Source organism: Triticum dicoccoides, chromosome 3B (genome assembly GCF_002162155.2).
Source record: "Triticum dicoccoides isolate Atlit2015 ecotype Zavitan chromosome 3B, WEW_v2.0, whole genome shotgun sequence".
Classification (NCBI taxonomy): Eukaryota; Viridiplantae; Streptophyta; class Magnoliopsida; order Poales; family Poaceae; genus Triticum; species Triticum dicoccoides.
The window spans coordinates 718462315-718473244 of record NC_041385.1 but is presented as its reverse complement, the minus strand read 5'-3'; the positions used below and the strand labels follow the sequence as shown (position 1 = coordinate 718473244).

Genomic DNA, 10930 nt, shown 5'->3' with positions numbered 1-10930 from the left:
GAGGGGTGCTCACAAAGTATCCGTGCACACGTGTGTGTGTTCTGGCAGCAGATTAAGACTCTGTACACTGCCCGAATGGCCTGCCAGGGTTAATTATATGAGATTGGATAGTTGAGAAAATATTTCATAAAAAATTGCAGACATGAAACACTTACCGATGGTTGCTCCTATTTTGGAAGGGGAGCAGCCGAAGTAATTTGATTGTTGTCATTCTTCTTGAGTTTCTGCATTAGACCACAAATGAATGACTCCTCATAATACAGCTAAGAACAACACTTTGACTTTGCACTTAGATAAAATTCTTCAATTTTCAAGAGAGAAAAGACCATGACATGACAATATGGCCAGACAGGGCGTCCATTCATGTGTGATTTAAACCTCAAATGTAAAACACATTTGAACCTCATGTAAAACATAGTAGTGCCCAGTATATAAAAACTAACTAACAGCGATATTAAAGAAGAGAAATAGATTTCTTCATGTGCCCATTAATTAATCATGCAACCTGAGCCTGATCCAATAACTGAAAATCCATTGTACTTTATTTAACTGGAACATAATATGCTACACTTGACCTGGTACTATCAATCAGGTGAGAACATTTGCTTACCTCTTTCAGTGAAGGTCAACAGTGAGGAAATGGGGAGGGGGTTAGGGATTGAGAGCAGATTCTGCTATTGCTGCAAGAGTAGGTGGTGAGGGGGAGACAACAGCTGGAGAGCACAAAGGTTTTTGTCAGCAAAACTAAGGTGAAATGCTGTCAGTTCAAGCATTCGAGACATTAAGGAACGCACATGTGATTTAAACCTCAAATGTAAAACACATTTAAACCTCATGTAAAACATAGTAGTGACCATCAATGGCGGGAGAAATTTGCTTACCTCTTGCGGGGAAGGCCAACAGTGAGGAGATGGGGAGGGGATTAGGGATTAAGAGCAATTATGTTCTTGCTGCAACTGTAAGTGTTGGTGGTGGCGGGGAGGCAGCAGTTGGAGAGCACAAAGGCTTCTGTTCGTCTGATATAAGGAAGTTTTTGTCAGCAAAATTAAGGTGAAACGCTGTCAGTATTAAGTAACACCATACTAGTCCTAGAAGATGCATATCAGGCACAATCTGTTACACATAAGGAAGAAGTATCAGTGTGCACCTGAAAGAAAGACACTAACTAATTACTGCTAATCCTACCATCTGAATGAACCCTGTGGAGCCTTCTTACTTTATAGCTCTGCAGGTATTTAATTCTTATAAGCAATATGCTAAAATGGATTTCCCCTTAGAGGAATATTCATATCCTACCTATACATTAAGATGCCAGGACCCTGCATATTCCATATCGCATAGTACTACCTAGAACCCAACTAAGCCTGGCATATATGCATCGTGCAGACACATTTCTCTTGGGATAAGATTACTAACAACCATTTGTTCATGTTCAAGTGATCCAGGGCAGCATATTTTGTGACTATGAGGCAATAAGTCAACACAATCAAAACAATGATTCTCATCTCCGACATAAGAACACTATATAGTGATGCTCAATCATGGAAACTGTTCAAGACAGATTGTGCATCTTGCTTGAAAACTGTTTCCATGATTGTGCATCAAGACAGATTTGAAACTGTTCCGGCAACATTAGCATGATGAAGCATTTCAACGCAGGGCACGAAAATATTGGTGACTGCAACTACTAAAACCATGACACCAGTAAAGCGCAAAATTAAACTCCGCCTTATCTTGTTGAAACAATTGCTGACAAAGCAGAACTAAATGGTATGTCCAATTATACAAGCTGGGCATGCCGATATTAAAGATACGAGTTTACAACATCTGCAACCATGAAAAAACCCCAAATAAACTTGCCCATGACAAATATTGAATGGCATCGAGACCATAGTTTAACAGCTCAGCGCCCAATACAGATATATTTTACAAACTGCACGAATCACACACAGTCACAGACTAAGCTAAGCCACCAAATCATAATGACTGAACCCTTACTGAGAAAAGCATGCTCAAATCAAGCACGTTTCACATATAATTCGCCACCATAAAGCATTCGAGCACAATATGAGGATAGCAAACTGGTATAGTAGTTCATAACTCGAGAACCTTATGGACTCACAACCAAATCCACAAAAAAGGACCGCGACCAACCGAATTGCCCACATCCCTCCCGTCAGATACGGGCAAAGCAATAGATTGGGGGTGAATTTATCCCCTCCAAATTGTTTGACCATAAATCCGACCCAAATCATTGGAGAATTCTGCTATCTGACCAACCGAGAAGCAAATCGTAGTTGCTTCAGATTTAGAAATGGAAAAACAAAAGAAGAAGATCCGTAAATTTCCCCTTCAAGAACAACGTGTCCCGTCATATAAACAAAATCCCACACGTACCCTAACCAGAGGAAACCCAAGAAGGATACCTTCGTTTCGAGGACGAGGGTCAGGGGCCTGCGAAAGCGCTCACAACCCTAACAGCGGCGCGGCGGCGCTAGGAATTGAGGGGCGGCACGAAGAGCTGAGGCCTCGTGGCTCGTGGGGAAGCACGAAGGTACGCCGTTTAGCCGGAAACTTCGAGGAGGGACTGTGGGCGCGTTCGTCGAGGTAGATGGGAAGGGGTTGTGTGGGCGCGTTCGTCGAGGTAGACGGGAATGCTGGGAGACGGGAACGAGAAGCCTACGGGGCGATTGCGATTGGGTGGAGAAGAAAGCTCGGCCTCGCGTATCAGCCCACTACTCGGCCTTCAGAAGGAATCACACGACTCCGCGGCCCATTTCTTTCTTAGATATATTTCCTTTTTCCCGTCCCACGTTCGGCTCTTACGGAAAAATAACGGTCTGTTTCGGTTTTCCCCATTTTGTGTCAGTATTATTTCGCTTGGTTTCATTTTATATTCCTTTTAATTTCATTTTTTTCGTTTTAAAAGCCCTTTAAATTTTTCTTTCAGTTTGTGAACATTTTAAGATTAGCAAATATTTTAAAAAAGCCGTGGAAATAGTAAAATTTCTACATAGTTTTAAAAATTATAAATATTTATTAATTAAGGAACCATTTTTTAAATTTGAGAAAAATGAAATAAAATTGTAAACATTTTTAAATTTTGTGAATGTTTTGAAAAATGGGGCGTGCTAAGCGTCGGTCGGCGAATCTTTTTAAAAGATCCGCTGCCTCGCGAGCCATCCGATCTTGGTTGCTCAGCATAGGACCTCTCTTTGCAACAAGGGTATTGTTTTAGAAATAAAAATGACTATTGCAACAAGAGCTTTGTTTCAGAAACACATCGGTGGTTTTGCAACACGAGATTTATTTCTGAAACATTGATGACGTTGCAAAGCATCTCTGCGTATGATCCCCCTTTGCAGCAAGAGTTTTGCTTCAGAAACGCTATTGACTATTGCAACAAGAGCTTTGTTTCGGAAATATGACGCGCAAGGCTTGGATGGATCCAGTAGGAAGAGCTCCCCAACACCGACAGCGGCGATGGAGAGGCCGTGCACTGCGTCACGCGCCGCTGGAATGACGACCGTGCTGTGCGGATCTCAGTCACCGACTTCAGGTGAAGATTCGCCCAATCTAGATGCAGGGACCGGAAAGATGCGAGCGGCGGAGCAGCCGGCTGCCCAACCACGACAAATGAGGCGGCGAAGAAAAATGAGGGATGGAAGAAGGGCGGCGATGGTCGGCCTCGCCGGCAAACGACGGCTGCTGGGCGGGCCGGCGGCGCAAGGCGAGCGTCTCCTTAATGTGTTGATTCGGGATGAAATGATTGAGGGAGATGGGGATAAGATACAATGATGTTGCAAAAGATGCGGTGGGGGGCACAAGAGAGGCGTGGCGCACAATCGCGGAGGCGGACGCGCGCGTGATTATCGACCGGTTGATGAGCAGTGTTTCCCTTAAAAATACCTGAACATCCTTCAAAGTTGGGATGTACTATTTATATAATAATTTTATTTTGCAACATATTTTCTAAAACTTTTCCATGCTACTTGTTATACTAATGATAATACTTTCTTTTAAACAAAGGGCCAAAAAATAGCTGAAAATCTACAAACCGGACATGGGTCCGCCCACTTACACCCTGTGTGTGTGTTTTCTCGGCTCAACACTACAAAGTATTGAACAGAGCAGGTTTCAAAATCACTAATTAAGAGGTATCCTTGCAAAGTTCACTCCCACCTTCTCTAGCGGTAACAAGTGGCGCACTACATGCTTTTTCAGTAGATTCAATTTTCAAAATGTTTTACCTTTTAACCTATGTGTCCCGAATCACAAATTGTTTCGTCCTTGGATCTCGCATTAAGATTTTAGTCACTAGATCTCATGTTAATATGTTTGGACAAACTTTTTCTAGAAAAAAATCAAAAACCAAAACATTGTAAAAAAATGTCAAAAGCCAAAAAACCAGAAACCAAAAAAACTAAAAACTAAAAACATCGGAAGCACAATTGTGCTTCACGGAAGCGTATTTTTTTTTACTTTTTTCTCACTTTTTGGAAAGCACATCCGTGGCTTCACTGTGAAGCGCATCTATGGCTGTTCACATACATGCTTTTTTGCTAGGTACTACCTTCGTCCGGGTTTATTGGTCCCCATTGTATTTCGTGCCAAATTTTGACCATAGATTAAACTAACAGAATGTTTATGCATGTCACCAAACATTATATTTTTGAAAACTATGTTCAAATACAAATCCAATGAGATAATTTTTCTTGACATGCATTAACATTTTGTTAGTTAAATCTTTAGTCAAAATTTGGCACAAACTACAAAGGGGACCTATAAACCAGGACGGAGGTAATATGCTTTATGAAAGGAAAACAAAAGAACAGTTCTTTTTCAAGAAAACCTAGAAAAAACCAAAGAAACACAAAAATGTGTGCACACAAAGAGAAAACTTGTGCTCTTGTGCGTGCGCATAGCATCCGACACGTGGCGGCCGCTGCGCGCACCATGCGGTGTGGTGCCGTCTGTCGGCTAGGAGCCCCTTGCAGGGATAACCCTGGTTAGTCACTTTCTGAGAGCATGGTTAATAGTATAGCCAGCTGCTGGCTATAAGCCAGTGCCATGTCATCTACAGCCCATCTTATAGTCAACATGTACAATAGTAGATCAAAAGAGTGTACTACTTTTTTATTATGTGGCCCACCTTTCATTCTCACAAAGTGCCTAGGAGCACGTGCTAGAGCTGGCTCTTCACGAAGAGCCCGCTTATCTTCTCTCTCCTCTTCTCTTTCCTCCAACTAAGCACAAATATATTAGTTTATTCCTTATAGCCCGCTGACTCAGCTCTATTGTACTTGCTCTGAGGAAGTCTCGACTTCGTGGTGCTGTCCTAGCTAATTGATTTGTTGGTCATTAGCCCACCAAAGCACACGCAAACCAGAGCTTATAGTTCCTTCCAAGAGCAACTCCAACGCAGCGACCCAAAACATCCGCATGCGTCTGTTTGAGTCAGCGCAGACAAAAATGGAGGCCCAACGCGCCGACCTAAGCCCAAAATGTGTCCGCTTCGCGTCAGCGCCGATGCATTTTCGGCCAAAATGCGTCGGCGCAGACGCGAAGCGGACGCCTGGCGCGCCTTCTCGGTGTCCGCCGTGTCCACACCTGGCGGCCGTCCAACTATCCCGCGGTCAGTTTGGTCAGCTTTATTTATGACGACTGCCCACCTCGGTCTCACGCGTCAGCGATGACGTTCGTCCTTTTTTAAGCCGAGCGTGCGGGGGGCATCCTCATCCTCTTTCAGAAGCCCCTCCCCCCACCTGTCCTCATCTCGCCACTGTCTACTCCGTCGTCGGCGGCAACCCTAGCCACCTCAAGCCAAGCAAAGATGGGGTTCTTCTCCAGCTTCAGCTTCGGCAAAGCTAAGGGCAAGGCCCCCGCTCCTTGCCCCCTCCCCCAGCCTCCACAAGCACCACCTCGCCGGCCGAGGCAGCGCGTCAGCGTGCTAGTGCACCAGGCGGAGTGGCACTGGCAACACCGGGTCCCTCTCTTGTACCCCGACACCACCCTGTCGCATGACTGGCATCTGGATCCGAAGAGGATCCCGGTGACGGCCGTGCCAAGGTCGGCTATGGCTCACGCGGAGGAGGTGCGGCGCCGGTGGGCCATGCTGACGCCGGAGCAGCGCAGCGACGCCACGTACGCCCTCGACTCGTCCAACTGGGCTCGTTGGTTCGCCTTCGAGCATAAGGAGGTCAGGCGGCGCGGCGTCCGCAAAGTCGCTTGCAGCTCGCCGCCGCCTCCCCCCCTAGTCGTCCATGATGAGGACCAGGAGGCAGAGGCCGCCTACCAGGCGGCCATGGCAGTTGTCCTCTGGGAGAGCGAGGAGGAGGAGCGACGCAGGCTGGAAGAGGAGGCAGCGTACGAGGCGACCATGGCGCTATCCGCGACGGGCGACTGCATCATGTTGCCGGTGCCCCCTCTCGCCCCTCCCATCCATAGTCAAGGCCGAGGACGAGCCGGCCTCCGTCGAGCGCTACTCCTGGACCGGAGTAGTGCGCGAGCGGGTGAGCTTGCCACCGATCTGGCTTGGGGCGACGGAGGAGCAGGAGGCGGCCTACGTCGAGCACTGGTGTCAACGACGACTGGCCGAGGAGCGCCTTGAGGGCGAGCACCTCGAGCTGCTCGAGTGAGAGGCCGAGGAGGAGCAGCGCGAGGCCGAGGAGGAGGTGCACCAGGCCGCGGCGGCACAGCACGCGGCCGACATCACCGTCGTCTGGAACACGGCGTTCCCCTGGGCCGACTTTAATGTTTAAATAATGTTTTGTTTTAATTTCCAAATTTTGTTCTTATTTATTTTTCTCGTGCCGTCAAAATGGGTCGGGCCAGCATTGAACGCATGCGCCGACCCAAACGCGGAAGCGATCGTTGGTGTCCGCCGGGCCGACCCAAACGGACGAAAAGCGGACAAAATCATTGTCCGTCTGGGTCAGCCCGTTGGAGTTACTCTTAGGGTTTGTGTTCCCTAGTCTGCTTTGTACCAGCGTCGAGCATTCTTCCTCCCTCCTCCAGAGAACTAGGGTCAATCAAAGGGTGGGTCTGCACCAGCCTTGGTTCGACAACGGCATGTTTTTGGGAATAACGGTTTTGGTCCATCCACAAATAAACAAATAGCCCAGTTTTGACTATGTTTTTAGTTCCAAATGGTATCGTGAGAACATGGTTCGTCTTCTGGTATGACAAGGACAACTTGGAGGGTCTGATGGCACGGCTAGGCCTCAGTGAAGAGAATCTGGATGACATTGTCTTTGAATATGAGGTTCAATTGCTTCAGGGCTGAAAATAAACCCCTGAAAATCCTCTTTAGCTGCAATCCATTGTGAAGGCATTGACTTGGTGCACGTGCTTCAAAATTTTGGTGGCCAAATTGTCACCTTCCCTCTTAAATGCCTAGGGATGCCGATAACGATATCAAGGCTACGAGGCTTCCACCTGCAATTCATCCTCGACAGAATTAGGGCTAGACTAGCTGGTTGGAAAGGACGTCTTCTATCTATGGCCGGCAGGAGAGTGCTAGCCCGAAGCGTGCTTACCGCCATGCTAACTTTCGCCATCTCCGTGCTAAGGGCGCCAAAAAAGTTTTGCAAGGAAATTGACAAGGTTCGCCGGCGATTCCTCGGGCATGCATGAGCTGGTTGGCGGTTGTTGTAAGGTAAATTGGGGTCAAGTATGCTGTCCAACGAAGCATGGGGGCCTTAGTATCCAAGACATGGGCAAATTCAGCAGAGCTCTCCAGTTGCGCTGGCCATGGATGGCCTGGGCGCAACCCGACCGGCCCTGGGTTGGCTCCCAGCTTCCATGCAATCATGAAGACATCCAGCTACTCAACGATGCAACTACCGTCTCGGTAGGCGATGGGGAAATGGCATCTTTCTGGAGAAGCCCCTGGCTGGACGGCACGCCCATATGCCAAACCTACCCGCTGTTGTTCAAGAGCACAAGGAGGGAAAATAGGTCGGTCAAGATGGCAATGGAGAATTCAAACTAGATCAAAGACCTGTGGCATGGCGATCTTTCAGTGATCGCACCTGATTTTCTGGCTCTTTGGTGGCAGTTGATACAAGCCAACATCAACCTGGCAGAGGGAGTCCAGGATGTGATTGATACGTCCATTTTGCATCATGCTTTTATATCAATATTTATTGTATTATGGGCTGTTATTACACATTATATCTCAATACTTATGGCTATTCTCTCTTATTTTACAAGGTTTATCAAGAAGAGGGGGAATGCCGGCAGCTGGAATTCTGGCTGGAAAAGGAGCAAACATTGGAAACCTATTCTAAACTGCTCCAAAAATCCTGAAACTCTATAAAATATGTTTTTGGAATTTATAAGAATTATTGAGCGAAAGAAATACACCAGGGGGCCCACACCCTGTCCAGGAGAGAGGAGGGCGCCCCCCTACTGGGCACGCCCCCTATCTCCTGGCCCCCCTGGTGGGCCTCCGGTGTCCATCTTCTGCTATATTAGAGCTTTTACCCTGAAAAAAAAATCGGGGGCAAGCTTACTCGACGAAACTTCGCCGCCACGAGGCGGAACCTTGGCGGAATCAATCTAGGGCTCCGGCGGAGCTGTTCTGCCGGGGACACTTCCCTCCGGGAGGGGGAAATCATCACCAACGTCATCACCAATGATCCTCTCATCGGGAGGGGGTCAATCTCCATCAACATCTTCACCAGCACCATCTCCTCTCAAAACCCTAGTTCATCTCTTGTATCCAATCTTGTATCAAAACCACAAATTGGTACTTGTGGGTTGCTAGTAGTGTTGATTACTCCTTATAGTTGATGCTAATTGGTTTACTTGGTGGAAGATCATATATTCAGATCCTTAATGCATATTATTACCCCTCTGATTATGAACATGAATATGCTTTGTGAGTAGTTACGTTTGTTCCTAAGGACATGGGTGAAGTCTTGCTATTAGTAGTCATCGGAATTTGGTATTCGCTCGATATTTTGATGAGATGTATGTTGTCTTTTCCTCCAGTTGTTATGTGAACTTTAACTACATGACACTTCACCATTATTTGGGCCTAGAGGAAGGCATGGGGAAGTAATAAGTAGATGATGGGTTGCTAGAGTGACAGAAGCTTAAACCCTAGTTTATGTGTTGCTTCGTTAGGGGCTGAATCCATATGTTTAATGCTGTGGTTAGGTTTACCTTAATACTTCTTTTGTAGTTGCAGACGCTTGCAATAGGGGTTAATCATAAGTGGGATGTTTGTCCAAGTAAGGGCAGTACCCAAGTACCGGTCCACCCACATATCAAATTATCAAAGTACCGAACGCGAATCATATGAACGTGATGAAAACTAGCTTGACGATAATTCCCATGTGTCCTCGGGAGCTCCTTTCCCATTATTAGGAATTGCCCAGGCTTATCCTTTGCTACATAAAGGATTGGGCCACCTTGCTGCACTTTATTTACTTTATTTACTTGTTACTCCTTACTATTTATCTTATCACAAAACTATCTATTACCTATTATTTTAGTGCTTGCAGAGAAAACCTTACCAAAAACCGCTTATCATTTCCTTCTGCTCCTCGTTGGGTTCGACACTCTTACTTATCAAAAGGACTACAATAGATCCCCTACACTTGTGTGTCATCAAGACTCTTTTCTGGCGCCGTTGCCGGGGAGTGTAGCGCTTTTGGTGAGTGGAACTTGGTAAGGAAACATTTATATAGTGTGCTGAAATTTTCTGTTACTTGTCACTATGGAAACTAATCCTTTGAGGGGCTTGTTCGGGATATCTTCACCCTGGCCAGAAGAGCATAGAGTTGCTCCTCAACCTACTGAACTTTATGAAAATATTTACTTTGAGATTCCTTCGGCTATGATAGAGAAACTGCTAGCTAATCCATTTGCAGGAGATGGAACATTGCATCCTGATTTACACCTTATCTTTGTGGATGAAGTTTGTGGATTATTTAAGCTTGCAGGTATTCCCGATGATGTTGTCAAAAGGAAGGTCTTCCCTTTATCTTTGAAGGGAGATGCATTGACATGGTATAGGCTATGTGATGATACTAGTTCTTGGAATTATAAGCGATTGAAGCTGGAATTTCACCAGAAGTTATATCCTATGCATCTTGTTCATCGTGATCGTAATTACATATATAATTTCTAGCCTCGCGAAGGAGAAAGCATCGCTCAAGCTTGGGGGAAATGATTATTCAAAACTTTTATGCTCGGATTTCTCTTGATAATCGCAACCTGCTCGATACTTCCTGTGATGGTTCTTATATGCTGAAGACTATTGATTCCAAATGGGACTTATTGGAAAGAATTAAACGCAACTCTGAAGATTGGGGTTCCGACGATGATAAGGAGTCAGGTATGACACCTAAGTTCGATTGTGTTAAATCTTTTATGGATACCGATGCTTTTCGTGGATTTAGCGCTAAGTATGGACTTGACTCTGAGATAGTAGCTTCTTTCGGTGTATCTTTCGCTACTCACGTTGATCTCCCTAAAGAGAAGTGGTTTAAATATAATCCTCCTGTTGAAGTGAAAGTAGTTGCACCTATTACAGTTGAAGAAAAGACTATCACCTTTAGTGATCCTATTGTTCCTACTACTTATGTTGAGAAACCTCCTTTTCCTGTTAGGATAAAGGATCATGCTAAAGCTTCGACTGTTGTTCGTAAGAGTAATACTAGGACTTATACACCTCCTGAGCAAATTAATGTTGAACTTAGTATTGCTATGGTTAAAGATCTCTTGGATGATGATTTAGATGGGCATGTTATTTATTTCTGTGGTGAGACTGCTAATATTGCTAGGCCAGATACTAAGACACGTAGACCTGTTGTAGGCATGCTTGTTATTTCTGTTAAAATAGGAGATCATTGTTATCATGGCTTATGTGATATGAGTGCTAGTGCTAGTCCAATACCTTATACCTTATATCAAGAAA

The 10930-nt window shown here is 45.6% G+C and overlaps 1 protein-coding gene across 1 annotated transcript in view; it reads right to left on the bottom strand.

Moving 5' to 3' along the window:
- The window catches only part of LOC119278081, a 5336-nt gene extending 2648 nt beyond the window's left edge, over positions 1-2688 (bottom strand). The window contains exons 1-5 of the mRNA XM_037559440.1: positions 2427-2688; positions 882-1016; positions 611-713; positions 156-224; positions 14-80 (exon numbers count right to left, since the gene is read on the bottom strand). The gene's annotated coding sequence lies outside the window, so the exon portion shown is untranslated. The remainder of the gene's footprint in view (positions 1-13; positions 81-155; positions 225-610; positions 714-881; positions 1017-2426) is intronic.
- Between the last annotated feature and the right edge of the window lie 8242 nt (positions 2689-10930).